Below are 27,466 nucleotides of genomic sequence, written 5' to 3' on the forward strand. Positions count from 1 at the left end.
CCTTTGTATAATTTGTTCACAATGCTATTGTTTTTCTTTTGCAGTTTTGTTGTGGGATCGACTCTGACGACTTTGTATGTGTTCTTGTCGCCTAGTAGTTGGTTCATTTTCTCCATATAGTCTGTCTTGTATAGCGCAACAGTTCTATTTCCTTTATCCGCATCCGTAATAACTATGTTGTCTCTGTGTAAATGTAAAAATGTTCTAGTTTTGTTGTATGTCTCTATGATAAATTTGTCGGCTGAGTTTTGTTTTATATTACTTTTGAACTGTAAGATTCTGTGGCTAACTTGGCTTCTCGCGACTTCTTTATCTTTTTCGTTATCTATAGTTTGAATTACTTGTTCTATTTCTGCAATTGTATGTATGGGTGAAAAATTAGTATTTGTAGGTAGTGTGAATTTTCGTCCCAGGGATAGCAGCCACATCACATCTTCGGGAAATTCGATGTTGGTTTTGTTCACAAACCAATTGCTGTTTATGTTGATTCCTAGTTTTCTTATTTTTTCGTATTTAAGTTTTTTCATTTTCGCTTCTAGTGTTGCTTCTTTCTCTTTTGCTATCTTCTTACTCAGAATTTTTTGTTTGGTGATGAACTGGTCAAATTCCTGTTCGCCTGATGCATGTTTTAATTGTGGTTGTGCGTGAAAAATTAGATCTTTTGTTGTTTTGATGCTGATGTTGGTTTGTGTAAGTTCTATGTTTAATATTTTCGAGAGAAATTTCTGTTTGGTCTTTTCAATTTTTGTTTTTACTCTTTCGGACGTTGTTTGTATTTTTATGTATTTTACAGTGTTCGTCAAGTGGTTTGGTGTTAGTTCGTATCTCTTGCATTCTAATAAGAATTTTAGCTGCTCAGTTAGCTTCGCGTATTTGATTTTTTGTTTACTATAGTGTTTGAGTGTCATACAGATATGATCACCGTATTTGAATTTCATGTGTTTGTAGAAGTGTTTCATTTTTCTCCTTTCTTTGTTGCTTTTGTTGTTGGTTGCTATAAACTTTGTTTTTACCGGTAGGCTTTCCGGGAGTAACTATTTATTGGTAATTTCCGATCAGTTTTATTAATTTATATGTAGTTTTTCAGCTTTACTGATCTATTAGGGTCAAGTGCAAATAAAATGTGATTTATTCCACCATTTGTTTTCCGGACCAAAATCTACCAACTACTACTATTTCCATTTTTTCGTCTACCAACATTTTGCTTTTAAAGGTCCGCGCACTGTTACCCAACAGCAACGACCAAAAAGGTGAACATTCAAACATACAGATGTATAGGAAGAATGTGAACATACATTAACATACAGATGTATAGAAATAATGTGAACATTCAAACATACATATGTATAGAATGTAAATTTCAATGGTATTGAAACAAACGGGAAGCAAATCGACTGATTCACTGATTCGCTTCTCCGTTACTTCGTTTTCATTCTTTTGAAATTTACGGCGCGTGGGTAGCGTACGCTGATTGTGGACGAGCCAAATTGGGTAGTAAATTTTATTATGTGATAATTTAATATATTTCCTTTATTAATTAATTAATTTTGTTTCTTTTCAGGTTACTGGCGTGGATGGTGGTGACGATCCTACATGTTGGCATGGGCGCCGGGATTTATTGTTTTTTTTTTTTTCTTCGTTTTTTTTTTCTTTTTTAGGTTACCGGCATTGCAAAGGGGTGCTCCAACTGCGGCGTCGGCCGCGCCGTCAGTTGTCACACTTTTGCGATGCCCATTGATGCATGCACTAATGGCTTTTTCTCTATTTTCAGGTTATCTAACGCGTGTAAAATGTAAATTAGTCGAAACGCAACCTGCAGGACCACAAGCTGCTAACAAATCTCTTAATTTACAATTCGAAAGAAAACAAAAACTTTTTTTTTTTCACTGACGCCTAGGTCTTAAATTTGCTGTGTAATTGCAAAAATAATAAGGTTTATAGCGCTTCATTTCCATTAAATACATACATTGTACAATAACATTTTATTGTTGTGCACGAATATTCTAAGTACGAAGCGATGGAATTGTTATAAAAGCATTTAACAAAAATTCGAGTTCCCAGCAAAAATACACAGATCTATAAGGGGAATGTGTTTACTCGTGTGATACACCGGAAACTCGCACGAATATACGTTAGCTAAAGGAGCTTTCTGAGGTTTGGCGTAGCTGATGGTAAACGCTATGCTGAAAGGACTGGTACTGCAGTATGTTTCCATATACATCGTATTAAAAACACCCCAGGATGGTGCCGTTAGTGGCATTGGCGCTAGTGAAGGTAGGCCGGAGCGCAAAATAACGCGATTGGCCCCTGGCGTAGGTGGTGGCTATAAAGAGGTAGACAACAGAAATGATGTTAGGGATACCTTTAGCATTATCGCGAGGTGGGCTATCCCCTAACTGTAAAATTAGGCAGAATTTCAGCTGATGGCAAAGCTGATATTTTTTCCTATCCTGAAGATGATATGGTTATTGATACGCATTTAGAAAAAACATCTAGCACACGTGGCATTAATACGGCTGCTAAAAATCAATGAATAGGCGAATGGTCGTGGTTGACAGAAGGTGGTAGTGGGTTCCAACCGCTTGCTGGTCCTGGTTGTACGGGTATGCGGAATTCGGGCACCTCGTGATATATCAATAGCGTGATGCAGGGAATGAAGTGAAATAATATTTGGAGCGTAAGAATGGTGCGCGAGCAACAACAAAATGCCACTGCTCGCTTGCTTCGAACGGTTCTTAGCATCAGAAGTACTTGATCAATTCTATTCATCTGGTGCGCATTATGTGACAACCGCTAAAAGATTGAAAACCGATTTCGAAAAAATGTCATGCACAAACCAACGTTGCTATTGGAAGTATACCAACAATTTTATATCACGAAACTTGGACTTCAGCTGACACGATAACTTACGCCCGTGTGAATTTAAAGTACTGGTACTCACGGAAGTTGATGAGCTGACAAAGGATTCTCAACCTGCCTTACGTCTTACAATGGGAAGGTATGGTAAAAACATAAGTTCAGTTCGTCAACTAAATGTCTTTTGTTTCAGCAAGGAGAATTACGATTCCGTGTTAAACAATTCATCCAGCAATAAAGGGTAGCCTTAACACGCGAGGAAATAATGACAGTACCATCAGATGAAATTAATGTGAGTATGTCCTTCTCATTGGTACCCAACAACCTTGAATCCCTTTCATTTGTCAGGAAAATTTGCGGCATCCACAACGTATCACGCAATTGGTTTTCCCCCAAAATCGGTTGTCTACGTTTGGGTGCAACCTTACGAAAAGTTAAACGTGTATCGAGAAAGCGTAATTGTAGTAAAACATGAATTTTAAATTGCAAATCATGTGCTTCTAAATTTTGCATGAAATGGCTAGACAATGTTTCCAATTAACCATGGTGGGCTATGCCGAACATCATCTATGTTAGATGAGAATAGCCTTGTTGGAAGTACAATTTATCCAAACGTAACTTCAATCGTCACCTACGCATGCACCAAGCCGGGAAATGGTTATCACTGCACACCGAACACCACGCAGTTATAGCGACTAACCAATTATCTGGGCGTGGTGGGCAGTTGGATAGGGAGATAGTGCGGCGTGCTCAGGAAAGACATAATAAATAAAGTGAGTGAGTTGACTAGGTATTTATAAATTTAACATCCTATTTAAATTTTTACCGCTGTATCTCCGCCGATAAATCTATACAAATTTATAAAAAAAAAGTGTCCGGCGAAGTGCGTTTCCTTTCGCCTTTCGGTTTGGGTTTGAGGACTTGTTGCGGAACTTTTTTCTTCTGTTCTGTATTACGAGTCGGCCGACATATTCGTATGCTCATTACGCATTCTCAAATTTCTGCAATGGGGTTTCATAAAGATTATACATATGACATAAAATGCATCAATTCCTAGACCGGTTATTATGGGGGAGGATGTCAGTTGTCGTTACCCTGATAGCACTCCATATGGCTCTATAACAATTTATAGTTTGGTATAGATGTAGATACGAGCTTGGCTTCTATTCAACCTCTGGATGAAGATTTGGTACCAACTTCTGGTGTGATACGCAAAGGTTCACATTTACCTATTGCACGCTGTCATTAGCATTGCATGAATTACTCGACTTGGATCCAAGTCCATTAGAGTATATGATACCTGACTTCCCAGAAGTTAAAGAGAAGTCAGAAATGGGAAAAGTTATTGGACACGACGATTGATGATCCTAACAACCACTTGGATCTGGTACCAATCGATGCCTTGGCTGCTGCTATTAATGATTTTGAAGATGGCATGGTGTTGGTTAATCTCGATATCCGAGTTATCGATGAGGTTGCTGAGGAAATTTGGGTTTGCAAAAATGAAACGGTCACTAAATGGAAGAATAAGGTTCTGGATTATAAGGTGCATTTTCAAAATGAATTTGCTAATGAGCCTATTTGACTTACATTCGTCAATGTTATTGATTTGATAAGATCAGAACATAAACAAGGGAAGGGGGGCGGGGGGGATTTGCGTGTTCTTGTTCGGTGAAGCGATAATTATATGAATTCATCAATCCCTTCTTAACTATGGGTGACCCCTCTTTACCATATTTCATTAATCCGGTTCACCATTTAAGATCTAGTGGCCACTAAGCACTTAGGTGGTTGAATGTTGAATTTACCTAGCGTTGAATACAATTGGATCACTCCTTTTGAATAAATAACTTGGAAAATTTCAAATTATGTTCACAAACGTTTTTTCTAAGAGAGAGAATGACCGCATTTAAACCATTTCTTGGGTTCTCCAACAACCCATTAAAATTGCGGCCATTCTTCAGTTAGTGTATGCATGAATTTCAGAATTAGTGCGTAGAACAAATATCAGCGTTTTGTACGTTGTTAGAGAAAACTAGCAATTATCTGAGCTAAACTCTTGATTGCCAAAATAACAGATATTAACGATATTTGTTTGTTCGAATTTAGATTAATTCTTCGTAAATTTATTTCGTTTGGGCTATTCTCTCAAATTGCCCCTTTGTGAAGCTTATTAGGGCAGTATTTCTCATAAGGAGTGTCATGAACTACTGCAATTTATAATGAGCCGAGTACCTTTATGTTATGTGGCAAATAGAGGATCTGCTTTAGCCTTCTGGCGTCCTCGCTCGGGATGAGCGAGTGAATTTTGAGTTAGAATTTTGTTGAAAACTTAAAGTAAGGAATGGGCTGAATGCCTTTATGTTCGGGTGGCAGATAGCGGATCTGCGTTAGGATTCTGGTTGGCCTCGTTCCGGGTGAACGAGAGCTGGGTTTTGAAATTTTGAAAATTTAGAAAGATTATGGGCCGAGTGCCTTTGTTTTCTGTGGCAGACCAAGGGTCTGCGTAAAGGCTTTTCTGGTATAATCGTTATGGAATAACGAGTGAGTGGGATGGTTTGTGATATTTCGAAATTAGGGAGGAACGGAGGGAATGTTAGGAGGAGCTCTTGGTCCTCTCGCAATCTATCTCCTCCGTGGGAAGAAGGATCAGTTTGACCAAAGGTCGTCGGATTTGACCCTTCTCGGTAAAGAGCTCGACCACACGTAATCGGTTATCTTCGCCGGGATGTACGTTGACGACTCTACCTAACCTTCATTCGTTGGGAGATAAGTTGTCCTCTTTGAGGACAACGAGATCTCCCACTTGTATATTTTGTTTGGGGTGTTTCCACTTAACACACTTTTGAAGTTCGGATAAATATTCGGTTTTCCATCGCCGTCAGAAGGCTTGATGGAGGGCCTTTAACTTCTGCCATCTATTTAGCATGGAGGCAGGGCTTTCGTTTGCATCCGGTTCTGGCGGCTCCAGAAGATGGCTGGCCGTGAGGAAATGTCCTAGGGTTAGTGGCTCCAGGTCCGTTGGGTCATTGGACGCCGGGCTGAGAGGCCGTGAATTTAGACATGCCTCGATCCGGCACAAAAGGGTTTATGGAGAGAAGCGACCTTTTTGAAGTGGCTTTTGAAGCTCTTTACTCCCGCTTCCCACAGGCCGCCCATATGTGGAGCGCCGGCGGGAATAAAATGGCAAGTTAATGCTTGATGGCTATACCTGGAGACTGTTTTGTCTCGGATTTCGGCCAGAAAGGCTTCAAATTCGGATCGTAAAGATCTTGATGCTCCGACAAAGTTTGTACCATTGTCGGAGTAGATGTTTTTCGGACATCCTCTTCTCGCGATAAAACGCGAGAAGGCTGCGAGAAAGCATGGGGTGCTGAGGTCACTAGTGGCCTCTACGTTAATGGCCTTAGTGGCGAAACAGACAAAAAGGCATACGTAGCCTTTTGACAGTCGACATCCCCTACCGCGGTAGCTTTTGATTTCGAAAGGCCCCCCAAAGTCTACCCCGGTATTGGTGAACGGGCGGGTAAAAGTAGTCCGTTCGCAGGGAAGGGTACCCATAAGTTGGGACTGTGCCTGCTTTCGGTGCATAATGCAGGTTTTGCAATTGTGGATGACGGCTCTGATCATGGTCTTGACATTCCGTATCCAGTATTGGGTTCGGATAAGACGGAGCATGAGCTGGTTCTCGCCATGAAGGGCGTCATGATGAGCCATCATAACTGTAAGGCGAGACAGCCTACAATTGTAAGGCAAGATGATCGGATGACGCTCATTGTAGGACATGTCTTTTGAAGCCCCTAGAGGCCCCCCTGTTCTAATAATATCATCTTTGTCGATGTATGGGTTCAGTGACAGGATTTCACTCTTCCGATCAATGGGTTCCCTATTTTAAATATTCTGTACCGTAAAATTGTTTCTGGCAGACTCGTATTAATGCTTGAGTCGTTGCCTTAATCTCATCGGCTGAGATTATGCACGACTTTTCTTGGAACACTGCTTTAGTTTTAGGATGCGTTCTTTTATAGAATCTCCTAACATATGATAGGACTTTCAAGGCCCTAGGAAAATTTGAAAATCGGTCGAGAATATCTATGTGCTCTACCCCTGTCGTGGCATATGATTGTGCCCTCTTTTCCTCAACGGACGTGTTGTAATCGGTGTCTTGTGCTGGCCAGTGGGAATTGTCTTCTTGCAGCCAAGAAGGTCCCTGCCACCACAACGAATTGTTGACCAACTCTGATGCAAGTAGTCCTCTGCTTCCTAGATCCGCTGGATTAGATTCCGAGTCCACGTGAAGCCAGTCCTTGCTACCGACCATATCGATGATCTTAGTGATTCGGTGTGCGACGAATGTTGACCAGGAACAGGGCAGCTTTCTTATCCATGCGAGTACGATGGTTGAACCAGAGGTGAACTTTTGCTGGTCCCAAATGAATGTTTCGGAATATTGATTCCATGATTTCTGCGAGCAGCGCGGCGCCGCAGAGTTCTAAACGTGGTAGCGAGATGGTTTTCACTGGAGCTACTCTGGTTTTTGCTAAAAGTAAGTGTATGAAAACCTGATCGGCTCTTTTCACGCGCATGTATACCGCTGCCGCATATGCTTTCTCGGAAGCGTCACAGAAGTCGTGGATTTCTATGTCGTCTTCCGGTGAAAAATTTACCCACCGCGGTATCCTAATGTTATCTATTTCGCTATAGTGTTGGGTGAAATTCTCCCACCGTTCTAAGGTAGCTGGGGAGACAGGTTCGTCCCACCCGGTGCCCTCTAACCAGATATTCTGCATTAGTATTTTTGCCACTATGACCATTGATGCAAGCCAGCCTAAAGGATCGAAAAGTTTGGCTATAGCGGATAGGATTGCGCGTTTGGTGATGTTTTCGCCATTCTCTAACGCTCCTGCGGTGAAGTAAAACATGTCTGAATGCGCGTTCCATCGTATTCCGAGTGCCTTCGCCGAGCTAGCCTCTTTAAACGCTAGGAAGTCCTCGCTGAGCAGATCCATTTTGGGGATGCCCTGAAGGATTTCCTCAAAATTTGTTGTCCACTTGCGCAATGGAAAGCCAGCTGAGTGTAATGCTTCGCGAATCTCGTTTCTTGCTTTGATAGTTGACGCTATTGTATGTCCTCCAGATAAAACATCGTCGACATACATACTTTCTCGTAAGATACCCGATGCTATTGGGTGGGTATTTTCCACATCATCAGCCAATTGTAGAAGTGATCATAGCGCGAGTTAGGGGGCGCAGTTTACACCAAATGTGACAGTCTTTAGTTCGTAAAGACTGATGGGTTCGTTGGGGCATGTTCGATGGACAATTCTTTGAAATTTGGCGTGATTATCGATCACCCAAATCTGCCTATACATCTTTTCTATGTCGCTATTAAAGACAAAGCGGTACAGTCTCCAACGTAGAATTAAAATGGGCAAGTCTGCTTGGAGTACTGGACCTGGGTGGAGTATGTCGTTTAGACTAATGCCATTTGCCGTAGGACTTGACGCGTTGAAGACGACGCACACCTTGTTAGTGGTACTTTCCGCCTTTACAACGGCCTGATGGGGCTGGAAATAATTATCCGAATCGTCGGATGGTATATTATTCTTGATTTTTCTCATATGTCCGAGTGTTTCGTATTCTGACAACACCCGAACATACTCTTTCCCTAAATCTTAGTTTTTCAGTAATCGCCCCTCATTTCTGAAGAATTGTGAACATGCGCGCTTTAGGGACGGTCCTAATTTAATATTCTCAGGGTAATCCTGCCTGAATGGTAGCGAAACTGTATATCTTCCACTTTATCACGTTTTGTTGTGTCCTTATATAATTGTTCACAATACCTTTCTTCTTCATTAAGCATTTTATTTTTGGGAATATTTTCTATCTCCCAGAATGCTTTTAATTGGTTGTCCAATGCAACCTCGTTGTAAAATGACACGATGCTCTTCGCTGGACTCGGTGCTTCAACTCGACCGGTTAGTATCCAACCGAACACTGTCTCTTGGGCCAGAAGTGTATTAAGTACATTCTTTTTCAGATCGCTCATTATAATTTGGGGATATATGTCTCCACCAAGTATGAGGTCTACATCTTCGTTGACGTAGAACCTCTTGTCTGCCAGAACCAAGTCTGGGAATGCCTGCATAGTCATCGTATTGATATGGCAGGATGGCAGATTCCCAGTAAGTTTGGCTAGAATCAGAACTGGAGTAGTCAAGCTGAAGCATGGATCCACTGGTGAACGTAATTCGATGGTGGATACCTCTCTAACTTGAGCAGATACTGCATTGGTGATGCCCGACACTTGGGCATGCATTTTCCTCGCCGGCAAATTGATTCTGCGTTTCAGTCTTTCTGTCATGAAAGGACATTCAGACCCTGAATCAATTAATGCCCGCGCGGAGAAGTCTGTACCATTATGGTGAATGTGTACGCGAGCAGTTCCTAATAGCACGCCTGTGCTGAAATTGGCATGACAGGATTTTACATTCTGGTTTGCATATTGTCGCGCCTGTGCTGATGTGGTTGGGATATTATCCGCCTCTTTGAAAGGATTGCGTACAGCCGTGTGCTGAGATGTATCCGCATGCAGGAGCGTGTGGTGACGAGAGTGGCATTTGGAACAATTGTAGGAACTGGTGCAATTCGTCACGGTGTGTCCTGGGGATAAGCAATTCACGCAGCCACTTGTGGATTTTATAAATTTAATCCTTTCTACTGGGGTTAACTCGCAGAAGCGTGAACAGTTGCGCAATCTGTGTTCAGGGGATTTACACATCTTACAAATTGATTTTATTGTTTGCTTGGATACTTTTGTTTGAAAAGCACCTAGTCTTTTCGTAGGGGTTTCTGACGATTGTCGCGACGCGTTTGGTTTTTGCACTTTCGAAGTGGCATGCCCTGTAAAACCACGCACTGTTTCAAGTGTCTGAAACCGATTAGACAGGAATTTATCCATATCCTCCCACTTGGATATGTCCATTTTATGGTCTATACTTTGCTCCCAAAGAGACAGCATGCTCTCTGGTAACTTGGTTGAGCATAGATAGGTAAGGATTGCATCCCAATTGGAAGTGTCAATTTTGTGGCATTTGAGGGACGAAATACAATTATTTATATCATTTTGCAGCTTTTTTATTGAACTGCCACACTCACTTTCTACCTTTTTTAAGTTGAATAAAATTTGTAGTTGTGTGTTAACTAAGATACGTCTGTTCTCGTATATTTCACACAAGTTTTTCCAGGCCATCTCGAAACCTTCATTTGTGAGAGGGCATTTTTTAACGATATCTTTTGCTTCGCCCTGCGTTTTGTTGTTGAGATGGAATAACTTTTCCACCCCTTTCAAGCTGGAATTGTTTATATAAATTGCCATGAAAAGGTCGCGAAAAGTTGGCCAAGACAGATAATCCCCTTTAAAAACTTCCGTGTCGCAAGCAGGGAGGCGAATTTTATGCCCATGAGGTTCTTGCTCAGGGTTGACGTTCTTTTCATCCTTCTTGTATTTTTCTGCCTCAGCAGATATAGACGCTGAACATCGCACGTAGATTGCGTATGCTGCCTTTTGCTTCTTTTTGATCGCCATAACGTCATCCGCTGACACCTCATCAGATCCCAATAGCGAATCAAACGCAGACTTTACCTTCTTCCACAAGAGCCGCAACCCTTCCTACTGTATTGCAAGGGTGTGTTTGCTATGGTCGCTCTCCGGAATAAGGCTGTAATCTTTATCAAACTCTGCGATTGATTCTGCTAAACGGATGTAGGTTTCCATTGTTTTATTTACGTTTATTAACGAGAAAATTGCCGATTATAGAAATGGAACGCTTTAGAGTAAAAATACCTGCCCAGCCGTAAATAAACACTATTGAAATTCGAAGTTTATTATTTATTTTGTTTATTGCAGACTTTGTCAGAGTAGCGACAACGAAAAAAGGGGTTGTTTTAAGGACCTTTTGTCACAGCACCGACAATAGCAAAAGATTTAATGTACAAACTTTTGTCTCAGCGGCAACAACAAAAAATGGGGACCACTCGCCACCTCCACAAATAATGGGTGTATTTTTGGAAAAGTGAAAAAGTGCGTGCGATATTCAAAACCAAGCGCAAAAAAAGTGTAAAAAGTGTTTAAAAAGTGAAGTGAGCACCGGATTAATTAATTAAATTGAACTTAATTTCGTGTTTGTGATGTGCAAAAAAAAACAACAACAAAAACCTATTTAGTATGGTGCGGAAATTGAGGTTAGGTTACCCTCTTCCTTGTGCTGTGTCTGGAAAACCTTACCACTGGTGGGGCGATAGCCCAGATAATCACATAAAAAAAAATAAATGTAAGGCGCGATAACCACCGAAGAGATCTAAGGCCGAGCTTCTCTTCCAATTTGCGTCGTGCTCCTCTTGATTTTTCCCTACAAATTGGCCGGACGGGACCTACATGTTTTATGCCGACTCCGAACGGCATCTGCAAGGCAGATGAGTTTTCACTGAGAGCTTTTCATGACAGAAATACAATCGGAGCGCTTGCCAGACACTGCCGAGGGGCGACCCCGCTTAGAAAAATTTTCTTCTAATTGAAAAATCTTATTTCTAAAATTTTGAATAATCACAAGGACTGAAATAAAGGCTAACAAACCAAGTGATTTAACCTTTGAAAATAGAAAACAAAATGGGTGCTCACTAAATAACTTCACTGTTTTCACTTTTTTTTTGATTTTAATTTTTCGCGCACTACACGGGTTTCTTCTTTATTTTGCAAAAAAAACAACACTCAAAAAAAGTGGTAAGAAATATAACCCTTACTTCTTAGTTTGTCGTAAGAAATGTTGATTGTGCTGTGTTGTGGTTGGCGAATATCCTGTGGCTCTGGTCACCTATGTTCAATATAAACCTCCAACTTTCTCCTTGTCAATTTTTGGCTGCTGTGATATGCTGTGGTAAATAAAATTTTTTTTGGCAATCCTCTGGCAAATTGTGTAGTATGGAAATGTGCTGTGCAGGTTGATATGTGGACTGTAATTTGTAGGTGCTTTTAGTTCCTTTTTCGGGGAGTAAGGACCAATCTTCGGCCTGGGTGCGTCTGAAACTGGCAGTGGGTAGGCGCACACGGGTCGATCTCTGAATGGATGGGTCACTCGAAATAAAGAAGAACGCAAAAGAGGATTTCCTCGTTATAAAAAATGTTTAATTCCAAAGTGAAAAGAAAAATATACAATAGGTATAATTTTACCTTAACGTACAAAATGATGACGGTGATGATCCTGGGCGATGTGAACTGCTTGGCGGTCAATCGAGAAAGAGGCCGGTTATCCCGTTGAGGACAACCGCTAAGCCGCGAAAAAGTCCTCTGGTGTTAAGGAGGGGAAAGGCCACACATACAACCACCCCCACATATACGTGCATGGGTGCTGACAACCTGCACACACACACGTGTATGTGTATGAAACGCATGCATGTACATGCATGCACACAAATGTAGGCGTGAATGTGGGTGGCTGAAAATATTATTAAAACATTAGGGAGGGGCGCCGTCAATCAGGTAAAAGTTAGGCATTGGGCATAAAAACTAAGCATTGATTAGCTTTCTGATAGGAGCTGAAAGAAGCCTCTACCGCAATAATGTCTTTAATTCCTATTATATTAAAATGTAAAATCTTTTGATAAAAATAATTTTTTACCGTTTCATTATTGAACAAAGAACTTTTTGATGTATCAAACAGGACCCAAAACTCCCCTTTATGATTTTCATTATACATAACTGTATCTGACCGCACAACTGTATTCATTTCATTATCGTTCATCCCTATATTTTGTATATTAGAATCTTCAACAGTTACAGCTAGCTGTACATTCGGTACAGTAGCCTTCCACCAAAATTTTATTCAAATCACCTTTAGTATTTTTGTTGTTATTATCTATGCCCCTGTCCATATTTTTGTCCATTTTTTTATTCTCTATAGTTTGATTTTGATGTGTTTTAGGTACACCTCTCGGTACAATGTACCTTGAAACGGTATTTAATATGCTCTTTCCTAGTTTTTTTAATAAGTCTTTTTCCACTACCGCTATCTGTGGCACTGTCGATCTCACTGTCCAAATTTTTGTCACTTTTTTGCCTATTTTCTCTTTTTACCCCACTCTTCTCTGAGTCCTCCCCTCCCCAAACCATTTTACGGAAGGATTGGACCCAGAAAAAGCCGGTCTAACTCATCAGACACCGAAGTGTCTTCCATTACACCAATTTAAATATAAGTATATTAAAAGCATAAAAAGACTCACCAGTTAGACCTTACTTTTTAACACATAAACTAACTTTTAAAACAACTAAAGTTAATTTTATAAAACAAAAATTAGCCGCTCCACTCGAGAAAAAAATTTGTATATTCCGTTATCTTCATGCTGATTTTCCGCTTATAAAAATTTTGCTGCTTCAGTATATGCTTTCTGTTCTGCGTCTCGCTGCTTTTTTGACTTTAGAAATGCAATAAATGTAGGAGTCATCAGAGCTATATCAGTTAGTGTTTCTATTAATTCAATTTTATCGATAAACGGGGCAAGTGCTAGTGGATCACCACTGTGGTTTTCTCGCATTATTGAGGCACAAGTAGTAATGAATGATTTCGTTTGATCCATTGTTGTCATTATGGAATGTTTAAGATTTAAATCGGAAGTAGAAGTTGATTTAGAAGGTGAAGTTTGCGTTGAGTTATCAAAACCGAAAAAGTCTCCGGGTAAGGAGTCTCTTGCACCAACTGTGGTATTTGAAGATGTTGACGAATTGTCGGACTCTGACATGTAAGGAAAATGTGAAACAAAAATTAAATTGAACAGCACAGGCTAATGCGTGAAGCAAAATATGGGTCGCTGAAAGCGAAAATATGAAATTGGATCTAAGCTTGAAGGAATTGTAATGAAGTTGGCTTGAAAATTAAAGTTATGTAATATGCTGAGAAAAGTACTATCTGAAAAATATCGAAGTTACTATAAGCTTACCAAATGTATTGTATATACAATTACCAAATATATATATATATATATATATATATATATATATATATATATATATATAAATTATGTATATTTAAAAAAAATGTAAAGAAAATTTACGATTTCAGATATAATGCGGACGCACCGCGTTTAATAAAATTTCCAAAATTGTTGTTTTATCACGGACGCACCGCTTTTATTCAAAATTCTCAAGTTGTTGTATTACTGACGCACCGCTTTTAAGTCAAATTTATCACATTGTCTTTGTATTACGGACGCAACGCTTTTAAATCAAATCTATCAAATTGTTTTTGTATAACGTACGCACCGCTTTTAAATCTAATTTCTAAAATTTTTGTATAACGGACGGCACCGTGTTAATAAAAAAAATCTCATATTTATGTTGGAAAAATAAATTGTTACGCTTAAAAACGTACATACGCAGGGCCGTAGAGAGAAAATCCGGACCCGGGACTAAAAAATTTACGGGCTCCCTATAAGAAAACCTCTAATACGTTTCATTATTTTGAATTAATGACGTCTCATTCATGAATCATTATTGATGGATTAAATCAAAAAAAGTTTTGCCACATCAACTAAGTGATTTTTAGATTAAGAGCTGAAAATAAAATTAACACAGCCACATACTGTTTCAAATAATCTTTTCTAGTTATTTGGTAACATTTTAGAACATTTCTGATAGATATAATGATGATTATAAATTTTAATTATTCAATATAGAGGGTTCGGATATCAAATAGTGGCTTTTCTTGCTTTTCTCGCTGGAAAATTTTTTATAATAATATCGACATTTAACTGTCTTGCCAAAACGGATTCAACACAAAGCGTGGCAAGTCCTGAAACTCGCTCTTGAGATGAGCACGATATATGAAAATTTTTGATTCTTGCAAGGACGCTGAAGGAGCGTTCTGCACTAACTACAGAGTGGCATTTAGCAATTCCAATGGTGACAGACCTTTATCAAAATTAGCTTCGTAAATGTGTTTCAAGTGAATTATTTCGCATTCGAAGCTTTGATTTGTATTTTTCGACAAATTTTGCTGCGCTCGCCCGAACCGTAGTTTCATCCATGTCTTCAAAGGAAAAACCACAAAAACGAAAACGTCTCGTTCAAATTTCTCATAGCTGCAAATCGTTTAGTAATGCCAGTGATTACCGAATCAACGATTATTATTATTATTATTATTTTATTTATTACGGCCAAAAAAGCCTAATTCATTGTATAGTACAATTTACAAAATTCATAATTGTTTCTTAAAACTATTTCATTAAAAAGAAATGAGTAAATTTATTGTTTAACTAGTATTAAATATTTAAATTTTTACAATATAGAAATAGTTTTTCTTTAAACTTAACAACGTTTTCACAGTCTTTTATCTCTGCTGGTATTTCATTATACATTTTATAGCCTACGTATTCTAAGGTCTTTTTTGCGAACTCGGTTCTTACTTTGGGCAGTCTTAAATTTCTGCTACTCCTAGTTCCATAGTTATGGATCTCATAATTGTACTGTATCCTATCACTCAGATAATTTGGTAACATTCCCTGTGTTATGTAATGTATAAACTTCAAAGAGTAATAACAGATTAATTGCTTAATACTAAGCCAATTTAACATAGGAAGCATAATACTTTTTGATGTTCTATCAGAGCATTTTAGTATCAAACGCATTGCTTTGTTTTACTGTATTTGGAGCTTATTAATTAACGTATCATTTGTTACTAGTAGTATTGATGGGCAGTAAATAAAATGTGGTTCTACAATTGATCTATATACTAATATTTTATGATGTTGGCTAATATGCTTACATGTTCGATACATAAATCCTATTTTCTGTGCAATTTTCTTCTCTAAATGATTCATGTGTTCTGTGAAACTTAGTTTCTTATCAATTATTACACCTAGGTACTTCATTTGACCTACTCTTTCAATTGCATTGGTTTTTATTTTCAGACTAGACTGGATTAAGTTATTATGGTTCTTGTTAAATATCATATACTTAGTTTTATCAATATTAAGTTTTAGCTTTCTACTGCATAGCCACTTAAATAAATTATTTAAGTCTTCTTGTATTTTCATGACAGCGCAATCTACATTTTTGTCACTAATGCTAACTAATGCATCATCCGCAAAAAGACTTATTTTACAATTTCTCAAGCAAGTTTTTATATCATTGATGTAAATTATAAACAATATCGGAGCAAGTACTGAGCCTTGTGGCAGCCCAATGTTAACATCAACAACCGATGAAACTGCGTCTCCAATTACCGTCCTCTGCTTTCTGTTACTGAGGTAACTACGAAACCATTCCAAAGCTTTTCCCTTGATCCCAATTTTATCCATTAACTTCAGCAATTCATTTCGATCGATTGTTTCAAACGCCCTCTTTAAGTCTAAGAAGCAAGATACTACTACCTTTTTATCAGCAACAGCCTCTTTCCACTCTGCAATTACCATATTCAATGCTGTTTCGCAGGAGTGGCCTTTCCTGAAGCCTGATTGCTCTGGTATGATTATATTATGATCGTCTAGGTATGCTACTAGTTGCTTTTTCACCACTGTTTCCATAATTTTTTCATCAATAGGTAGGCTATTAATCGGACGCAGCTCGTCAGGTTTCATTGTATTTTTTACTTTTGCCACTGGTATTATTGTGGATATCTTCCAGCAGCTGGGAACAATGCCACTATCAAACGATTCGTTTATAATGTCCTTATATAAGTGTGCAATGTACACCATAGAGTCCTTGATAACACCCTCTGACAATAGGTTTTTACCGCCATATTTTTTTTTAAATGATTTTGTTATGTTCATTATATCTTCTAACTCGATACTGGTGAGCTCAAATGTTGCTACCGAGTTGGTTGTTTCACTTTCATCAACAAGTTCAATTGTTTCAATACTATCATTGATTTGAATTATGCTCTGAACAAAGTAACAATTCAAGGCATTAGCTCTGAACAAAGTAACAATTCAAGACATTAGCTATATCGTTGCTATTTTCTAGACATTCACCGTTAAATACTATTTTTTTAATATGCTCTTTATTATCTGCAAGTTCCACAGCATCTTTCAAACATTTCCACATGGATTTCATATTTCCTTTATTAATAATCACTTGATCTTCCATGTATTTCTTCTTTTTAAGTATTATTGTTTTTTTATATATTTTTTTAACGGCATTATAATCATCCCAGTGACCTGTGCTAATCGCAATTTTATATAATTCAAATTTTCTTTTATGTAGTACTGTTAGTTCACGGTCGTACCACTTATTTCGCAATTTTATATTGATCCTCTTCTCGTACGTCAACGTTTGCATGGCTTCAGACAAGATATCATTCAAAGCCTGAACCCTATTTTCTAACACTATATTAGATATATAACTTATATCACATATCCGCAGCAGATTTATCAGGTTCTCCGCGCTGTAGTTCTCCCAACAGACAGCATTAGCATATTTTCTCATTCTGCAATATTTTGAAGTAGGTATCTGAAAGCAGATTGTCTCATGATCAGATATTTTATATTCGCTGGCACATTCAATTTTGATCTGGTCATTATTGGCAAATAGTAGGTCAATTTTTGTAGCTGAGTGCTCCGTTACTCTCGTATTAAAATCAATTTTTTGTACCATGGCCATTTGTGCAAACACACTTCTAAGCTGGTTAGAGTACGTGGATGGTATATTCATGTTTATATTAAAGTCCCCAATAATTAGATTATTATCCGAATCTTTAAGGTGCTCTGTGACGATCTCATTTAAATATTTAACAAAATCTGCATCGCTGCTACTAGGTGAGTGGTAGATTACTCCAAGTTTCCACTTTAGAGCGCATTTTTTAATTTTTATAATAACACCATATGTTCATGTCGAAAGACTTATTGCATACAACGTTGAATTGTACTTGTTCATGTATATAAAATAACGCCCCGCCCGTGTGTCTACTGTGTGAATCACAACGGATTAATTTATATGTAGAAATATTTAATTCGGAGTCCATTATATTATCTGTTGTACATGTTTCGGAGCACACTACTAAGGCTGGTTGTTTAACTTAAGACGTTAATAAGACGTTCTAGTTCTACTTTATTTGAAGCAATACTATTAATATTAAGATATGTATATGCACTGCAGTATACAGCCTTCCTTAGTACGTGTAGTATACGCTTTAGTTTTCCGTGATATAGTCACAGTATATTTGGTTTGTTGCTAGTATGCCATATGTTTTTTCCTAACATTCAGCTTCTGCTGATATACAGGGCAAAATCTATCCATAGTATCGTGGTTTATATCTAATCCCATATTTAGATCTTTGTTTGCTCTAATGCAGTTGATATATTTATTAATTGCTGTCTCATTGCATTCTTTGGAAGAATGGGCGCCATGACATTTAGTGCACACTTCCGTTTCTTTACAGTCTTTAGCTTTATGATTAAAACCTTTGCACTTTAAACAACACAAAACCTGCACTGCATCATATACTCGGCAACGTTCCCAACCTACATTAAGCCTTTCTCCAGCTAGTACATTTGCGAACGCTTCAACATTCATTTCTATCACGGCATTATAATAGTTTTTCGCGTTCTTTTTCACTTCATATTGCTTAACAATTTTGATGTCCGTTTCACTTAAACAAATGTTTTGTCGTTTAATTCTTTGTACCAGTTCCTCGTCGCTATATTTAAAATTTATACCAGTCACCATGACTGCTGGTTTCACTTTTTTGGGAATCTTAACCTCATAGTTATTTCCCAGATTATTCTCAATGGCATTTTTTATTTTGTCACGCTCATGGTCATTTTCGCTTTCAACAATAACAACTCCGCTTTGCCTTGCTACTATAAGTTATTTGCAGCCCTTTAGGATCAACTTTCGAGTTTAGGTCAGTTTTGGTTATTTCTATATTTTGCCTTTTATTCGGCTTGACAATTAAGGGATGATTCTTTCTAATGTCTGGCAACACTTCTTTTTTTTGTCCATCATTTTTTGTTATCGCTGCGTATGACACTTTGGCTTCAACACTATTAACATTTTTCTTTATTTCATTGCACATTTTTTTATTCTCTTTACCTATTTCTTCAATCATTTTCTTATTGTCATCCTTGTTTGTTTTCAGTTCATCACAGACCTGCTCGCTGCTTCGCTTAAAGCCTTCAGCAATTTCCCATATTTTGTTCACTTCTACAACACTCTTTTCGCATGATTCTTGCGCTTTTTGCATTGCCTTAATTCTGTCGCTAAATGCAACTTCCACTGCTTTTAAAACTTGCTTTATTTCTCTTTCATGTTTATTGAGAGCATTATCAAATTCATTCCTGTACTCAGATAGTTGTTTGCCATTTTTGCTCACTACCATCTGCATATCTTTTAGAATGTCATCTACGTTATGAACATACTGCACACAATCAATACACATAAATCTAAGCATTTCACATTCTTCTAATTTATTAACACTGTATTGGTCTATGCCAGAGCATTTTGGTGATAAATGATAATATTTCCCAAACACCCCTTCGCAACGAATTTTTGACACTTCTCCACGTATTGTACTTTTGCACTTGTCGCATTTACTCTCCATTTTTTATATAGAATGAATATATGTATATATATGTATCAAACTTTGTAAGTGTGTGCGTTTTGCTTTCTTTATTTAGAGTCACTTTCTCGCAAATATATTAAATTTAAAAATCAAACTTTATTTGGTATAATATTCTTGAAACCAACTTCTGATTCCGCTTTTTGAGTCTCTGTCTCACACATTATTTATTCTTAAAAAGTATTTGAATATAGTTTTACCATTTTAAAATGTAAAATTCGAGGAGCAGAAATAAACACAACCGTACCGTTTGAAAGTCAACAACAATCGACGCCAAGAATGCATTTGTTTTTAAAATCAGACCGCAAACATCTCATTTCCATTATCTTCAAAACATATTTTTGGTTTTCTCTTTAGAATGTCCGGAAACTTTGGCGAGATGTTCAATTGAATAGAAACTGTTTTGCATTCGTTTAAAATTGTTTCCCATTGGTTCCTGATCAAATCAGCTAATAAGGTATCTAGACGATAGAAAAAACATTAAATTTTTCTCAAAATTCAGAAACGCTTATTTATTTGGAAGGAATTATGTATAAAGAAAATGTAGTAAAATCTAAAATTTTATATTGTGTGCAATAGCAAGCATGTAATTAATTGAATCTTTTCGCGTTGATCTTTTTCAAATGAACTTACAATATTAAAAACACGAAGTCTTTATATTTTATCTTGCTTTCCGATATGGCTCGCGTCCAGCTGAAAATTTCTGCAGTTTTTTTTCTGTTATTGCATGTTCGTTTTTTATTTTATTTATGAAATTAAATATGTTAGGGTGTGTCCCAAACGCACTTCGAACGACGTTGTGCCACCTTTAGATAGAATTATTTGTACGGACTTCACCCAATTTCCATAATTCGATTGGATATGACGCCTTCTTTCACCGTTGCTGTGTTCCAGGCTGAAAAAAATTTCAGAAGTCAAAATTAAGAAAGTAATCAGACAACAAAAAACATAAAATTTTGCGCAAAATTTAATGTTTTTGTTGTCTGATTACTTTCTTAATTTTGACTTCTGAAATTTGACTTCTGAATATTGATTTTTGAATATTTGTATCCGGATTTTTGAGTTCTGAATTTTGGCTTTCTGAAAAAAGGGTGCTGACTAATGTTTTCTGAAAAAATATGTTTCCGAATTTTTGTTTTCTGAATTTATGGGGGGAACCAGATGTTGGACCTCAACATCTATGCTGGCGTCTCTAGCTTGGAGTACGACGTTTCTTTCATTATTGGTAGTCAGTATTTTGAACAAAATTGAGGACAGCAAGATACATTCGAACTTGTTGATGTACTTTAGAATGCCGGTAACATCTCCGTATGCTTTTGCAGTCAAATTTAGCTTAAGTAATGCGTTTAGTGCTTGTATTAATCCTGGAACATGGTTTGCGAATGATCTAATTGCTCAATTCTAGCCGAACACCTAGTGCATAGTAAATTTTACCAAGTAGCGCAACTAACAGCTGATCGATGACATTCACACATTCACACGCACAGTTCTCGACTCAGTTTAAAAAAAAAACTTTAGATTATTTAGCTTAAATTTTAAAGTGAGATAATTCTTACAAATTGATATATATGTAGAATATATAAGGCGTTTTTGTTGTTATAAAAATAATCTTTTAATTTATATTAAAGTTTTTATCATTTATTTTTGAATTTTATTTTAAAAATTTCATGCGAAATACGATACTCTAGTAACTTGCCGAATTGTTTGTATACCAATAAAATAAAACTAAAATTTGGTCCTTTTTTTTAGGTCTGGTCCTTTTTTCGATAAATTTTGGTCCCAAATGACAACATGGTGTGGCAACCGTGTTTGAGAATGCACGTGATAAGGTTGCTCGGTACATTTTTTTGAGGATGTCCCATCGTTGTGGACTGCTGCTGAAAATAGTAAAACATTTTTGTACAACTCCGAAGAAAGTAATTGCAGCCGTACAACATTCTGCAGCATCAACACCACATAAATTCAGACTGTGGGTTGCACAAGGCGTGTAATTAGCATTCGAGTTTTTGTCGAGAATGTGACGTTGTGCTCCGTTGTAAGCTCCTTTCATATTGGCGCCGTTATCGTACCCTTGTGCACGACAATCTTCTAATGGGATTTCATGTTTAACTAGAGTATGGCAAATTAAATCAGAGATTTCCTGACCAGTTTTTTGGTTACGATCCACGAAAGCCAAAAACCGTTCTTGAATTGTAATGGAGGTAGCGCAAAATAAACGTAGGCTGTTTAATGTGACTAGTATCAGGCGTAGTATCAACGATAATAGCAAAATACCTGGCTTTCTTGCGATGATCTAATATAGTTCCCTCACGTATTTTGCACAAATTTCTATAAATTCGTTCTGAATGTCTGGGGAAAGATAGTGAACTTGTAAACGTTTGTGCTGCTGTTGTGAAATCCTAACTTTCTCCAAATTATCTCGGATCATAATGGCTTATGAGTTCTAAGTTGCCCAAAACATTTCCATTGTTTCCTTCACCAAGATATATACTTTCGCCTCTGAAAGCTAGGCCTCTTTCACTCAAAAATAAATTGTGTCCGAAATTTTGTATAAAATTTCTTTCCACTTTTGAGTTTCAGTGATTAGCTGGTCATTGATAAGTGTATCAATTGTAGCCTCCTTTTGATTTTAGATTTTGTAAATATCGCCATTGAATATAACATTTAATGTGATCTTGAGTATTTTCGTGTGATGACAGTTTATCGTATAGGTTCTTTCATACCCGGAATTTCGAATATCCGCCGGGACACAAATTTTAAGTCGATTTAAAGTATTGGTGTTTAACAGACGACATGGTAGGCAATAAAAATCATTGCTACTGGCGCTCCACACTAACCACTCACGCTCCACTTTCTCTCCATTTGGCAAGATTTTATTTAACAACGAGGTAGGAAATGCCTCGTCATGACAATCACGTGGGAAAATAACAGGACACTTTTAATGACTTCGACGAATTATTTCGTTGACTTCTTCAGATCACAAAAACTCATTATTCACGGTACCGCTATCGAAGTCGTTTAAATAATCTGGACTTTGATGCATTTGGTAGTGTTGTTGGAAGACTTTTTGAAGATGAACTTTAATCGGTGTCACCACAAAAACTATACTATTTCGGATTCATGTAAACAAACATTTTTGTTGGATGTTTTTATTGTCTCCTCACTGTTCGAAGGCCCAGGCAAAAAATCATTATCAATAGTCGAATCGGATGCGGAACCTGAATGGTTTTGAACCAGCTGCCAAATGAAATATTTATTCTTAATTTTAAAGGAAAAGGACTTTTCAAATATTTTTTTCACACTTCACTATAATATTAAAACGAAATGCATGATGTCACGTTGTTTAAATTTTAAATAAATTATAAATTAAAAATTGCTTCAAATTTTTCATACATTTAAAGCAATAAGGGTAATCCCCGCTTAAAAACTCATACAAATAGACAACATTGGTGTTAATTAGTTGTAGTTCTATAAATAGAACAAAGCAACAACACCAAGTTTCTCTGAAACCGCCTTACCAACGCATAACTTTACCATATGATGACATACGAAGTATGGACTATGAATAAAGAAAATATACAAAGAAGGCAATTGGGATAAGGTTTATAACAACTAAGTCATAAATTGGCTGAATGCGTTTCTAACACTGCAACCACCGTAGGAGTGCAGGGTTCGAATCCCGCTCCCGGGAGAAAAGGCTTTGAAGAGGTTTAAAAAAGGTATAATCGAAACAGCTGTCGCCTTGTCCGTCCTGATGTCACGTTGTTTAAATTTTCCCCAAATTATTAAATTAAATTTTTACATTTATTAAACGATTTGAAATTTTTAGATTTTTTTGAAAGAATTTTAAATTTTTGGCTTTTATTGAAACGGCATTTGTTTGCCGTAGCGGCACGTATAAAAATAAAATTAGAAAAGTAATTTATTTATTGAATTTATTATTTGGGTTAAGTTACCCTTATTTCAAATTTTATTTAAGTTTTTCTTCCACTTTGCACTTTTAATGCGGGTGGCCGCCATTTTACTGCACGGCCCACGGTCGCCATATAAAACTTCTCTCCATTTGTATCTGCTGCTGAATCCCTCCGGTGTAGGATAATATTCACGTTTATATTATGAGAAGTCCAAGCAAAACAGTATGAAATTGTGATTTTATTGAGTTTACAACTCACTACAATTGAAAAAGACACTTATATTTATTTTAACAAATCGAACCCGCAATCTTATTTTAACAACTCTTAAAATTGCGTTGCCATATCGGTAGTGGCCATTACAACAGCAAAGAATAAATTGATAAAATTTCTTTACTTGTATTTGATATAAATAAGTATTTCCATACTAATGAAAGCAAAAGTATAGGCAACATAAATGTAAGCACTTAATGGGCATTTTTTAATTTGCAGACTTTTTTTTATCAATTTCGTTCGCTGCCATATTTGATCATTTATTAATTTAATTTTATGAAGGAACATGCATTATTTTTACACAACTGTCAAATTAAACTTTCACAAATTTTGACAAACCGCAAACAATGTAGCCATGGTTTCGATTAGAATATGTAAACAAAAAAAAAAAAACGTTAATGTCACCACATACATTTGACATGTGTTTCGACTTTTGTTTGCGCGTATACATGCTACCGGTGTATGCACTTGGTGGCAAAGTAGTTTAATTAACATTAAAACGAGTTTACGACCATAGTATCGAAATGCAAACGATTTTTAAATTATAATTGAGTAGTGAAAAGTTTTTTCGACCTTGCAAGATGCGCATCACTAAAAACAAGGCCAATTGGAGATTTAATTACAAGTACTTTTTCCAATATATTCTTTTTAATTCTGGTTGAGTTACATACTTAATTTCAATCGAGCTTGCATGAGACCTGTGAGTGTGAATTTTGAAATACAAATTTTTTATACAATATACAATTTCAAAGCTCACATTCGCTGAATCAAGCCCCAGTAGGCTGGAGGGGGACGACACAACTTTAAACACATACACATACCTACCCGTGCTAAAAAAGGGGGACATAAAATTACAAGAACAATTCCGTACAAGTGTAACCAATACTAATATCTCCCCAATATAAATGATTTTGACATGCTATTTATTACTTTTAAAATTTAATTTTTCATCAAATTTGTATCAGAAGAGAAACAATGCAAATAACACGGAAACATTATTTTGCGCTATCAGAGTTCACTTATTTCACAAAAACGTACATTTTAGTTCTGAATCTATACACACAATTTTCAAACTAAAAACAAAATTTTGATTTGTCACAAGAAACAAACAAAAAACACAGCCGTATGTCGAAAGAACCTAACGGAGTACAAACTGGCTCGTTAGTTTTTAATGAACTAGGTATATTTCATTAGTTTATTTAGAATATAGTAGTTTAACATCTACACCAATACTGAAGCCGTATTAGGACAGAGGGCGACAAAAAATTTAAGAAAAATACAAGTAAAGTAGTGTCATATAGATATTACCAACATGTTCGTATCGTGGGGTGATTAGTGATAGAACCATATGAGTACTAAGTGAGTAGTATCGATACTTTTACAAAAAATACTCGAGTATTTTGTATTCTTAGGTCTAGGGTTGCATTATTGGTACTTACGAATACTTTAAGCTGAGTTGCGTTTGCGAGCTTAATAAACTTAGTAGTATTTTCAAATGATATAGTTGAATATATCTCCGCGGATATATAAGTAATAGAATAGTTGTGGCTTCCAGCAATGCGAAAACACACCGAAAGCCAAACTGATTTAAATTAGAGTCAAAAAATGTCAGGAGAAACTTAATGAAATAAAGAGGGCACCACGTGTAACATGTTTTCCTAATGAGACATCTCACTTGTAAGGGTGTTGGCATAAGTCGATTTTCTGAACGATTTTTCTACGTTCAATCAAATGCATAAGGTTAATTTACATAAACGATTTCTTGAAATAATAAGACGTTGCATGCGCGAACTTCAGTGGAAAGCAGCGGAGTTTCACAAAATTCTAGTAGGTCACTTCCACCACACCACAAACTTTAACACAACTTTTAACATAATTTAAGAACACAAAATACACTGATTGGAGTTTTAGAGAGTAAAAATTAACATTCTGAACAGATTAACTGAATAAAAAATGTAAAAAATAATTGTTAAATAATAAATACAGACATTGGTAGTTTAACAACTTCTGCTGTGGTGAATGTGAGCTAATAGAGTTTTGTGAGTTTTTCGTTCATGCAACATATTATTCTTTCAGAAATCTTTTATAACGGCAAGGTTGTTTTTATTAGCCGTGTTTTTTTACACGCGTATACGTTTATGTTTGCGCGTAAAAAACACTTATCCTCGCTTAAATAATGCTTAGGAGACCCCTCTAGCGGCAGTGGTTAAATAACTAGCTACAGCACAAGGTGTACGAAAAGCGGAGGCACAACCCTCTGATGGCCATAGTGTATAACATATAGCTGAATCAGTTGCAATGATTGTGAAGGTGATACATAGAATTAGTGTAGAATTGAATCTGAGTATAATGCGTATTGAAATTTAGTATTACTAATTTTATACGCAGCAATTTCAGAGGTGTATTTAAAGTTTGACGCTTAGCATTCCATATAAAGTTTAAGCGTAAACGTCTATAGATGTAAAGAAAAATACAGCTATTGTTGTTCGTATAGCGTTGTCAAAGCGTAGGCATACTTTGCGATGCTTCGTCAGATAGATGAGTTCAATTTAAGGGCATCAATCTTTTGCAAGATCTGAACATACTCAATTGTTGTTTGTGTGAGCACGGGAGGCATGCGATCGTGCGACCATAAATTGTCATCAAAGTCCTCTAACGGGAGGTTAAGGAAACTAGCAGTTTCAACAGGGAGGGACCATAGGGAAGTTGCGGATAGAGGAAAATTTTCCACATTGCAATTGAAAAAATGGTTACGTATGTCGGCGTTGATTCTGAACAAGTAAGAGTTAAAACTGTTACAGTACCCAGAACGAAGTTGGGAAAGGGTGACTCGTGCCTCTCTTGATAGTCTGAATTCTTCTTCGACAAGCGTGGCATAGTGTATATTCCTACTGCAGCCAGTTCTATGTACCAGAGCGACTAGGGGCTTTTTTCCCGACCAAGGGCGACGTGCGACGATATTTTGTAAAAGTGCTAGTACAGGCACGTTTCAACACATTGGCATGTAGTGCATAATTTCCCGCGCCAGTATTTTATTATTATAATTACCATTTTTATTATCTCATAGTCTGACGTACGTTCTATCTCATGGAGTCGGACTCATCATCTCCCTGCTGCTTAGCAATGAGAAAGAGTGTTACCACCATAATTTAAATATACCTTGCATATCTTTCTTGAGACATTCCTTCATTCGACGTGTTTAGTGCATTTTTGTTCCTTCTTCCGATCAGCCTCCAAATCATGCTTATAAGTAAATTTTTGTTGAGTCCTTGAGGCCCAATATGATCGTCCCAGTCGATCTTCGTACCTTCTAGAGTTCGTAAAATGCTGTCTTTGGAGTTCTGCACGACATCGATCATTTTGTCATTTATTGATCATTGAGTCATAGATTTTGGATTCTTGGTCAGGGCAAAACCAAGTAGCTTGGTGGATTTTCCGATCTGGAACCTGATAACGCTGACATTAATAGATCAAGGTGCGTTAAAAGTGAAGAGACTTTACTTTTCAATTGTCTACTTAATCCAGTTGCCAGATATAGTCCTTTACTTTTTCGAAATGATGGATACCAACATTAACGTAGTCAACATTACGAGATTTCGACGATTCCTTTCATGATGACTCTTTACATAACGTTCGCCTTATTTCAGATAGCCGAGTGTATTGCAAAGGCTGAAACAAACCGTGAATTAACCTATTCGACCTATTCTTCATACTCAAAAACATTGAGAGCATTCGCCATCTTGCTCAATGTAACAGTAGAAAGCCCGAAAACAAGCTGCTTATAAACTAGTACATCATCTTAAATTATGTAAACTTATG

General features: G+C 37.1%; 1 long non-coding RNA gene and 1 pseudogene across 1 annotated transcript; both read left to right on the forward strand.

Moving 5' to 3' along the window:
* The first annotated feature begins 1,608 nt into the window (after positions 1-1,608).
* LOC137248042 (uncharacterized) lies at positions 1,609-27,466 on the forward strand. The gene is made up of 4 exons (XR_010952021.1): positions 1,609-2,998; positions 3,050-3,148; positions 3,205-3,629; positions 27,295-27,466. It is a non-coding gene; the product is annotated as an uncharacterized lncRNA (long non-coding RNA).
* Positions 3,863-10,835, forward strand: LOC137247636 (ATP-binding cassette sub-family F member 2 pseudogene; annotated as a pseudogene).

The sequence above is a fragment of the Eurosta solidaginis genome, chromosome 4, assembly GCF_040869045.1.
Source record: "Eurosta solidaginis isolate ZX-2024a chromosome 4, ASM4086904v1, whole genome shotgun sequence".
Lineage (NCBI taxonomy): Eukaryota > Metazoa > Arthropoda > Insecta > Diptera > Tephritidae > Eurosta > Eurosta solidaginis.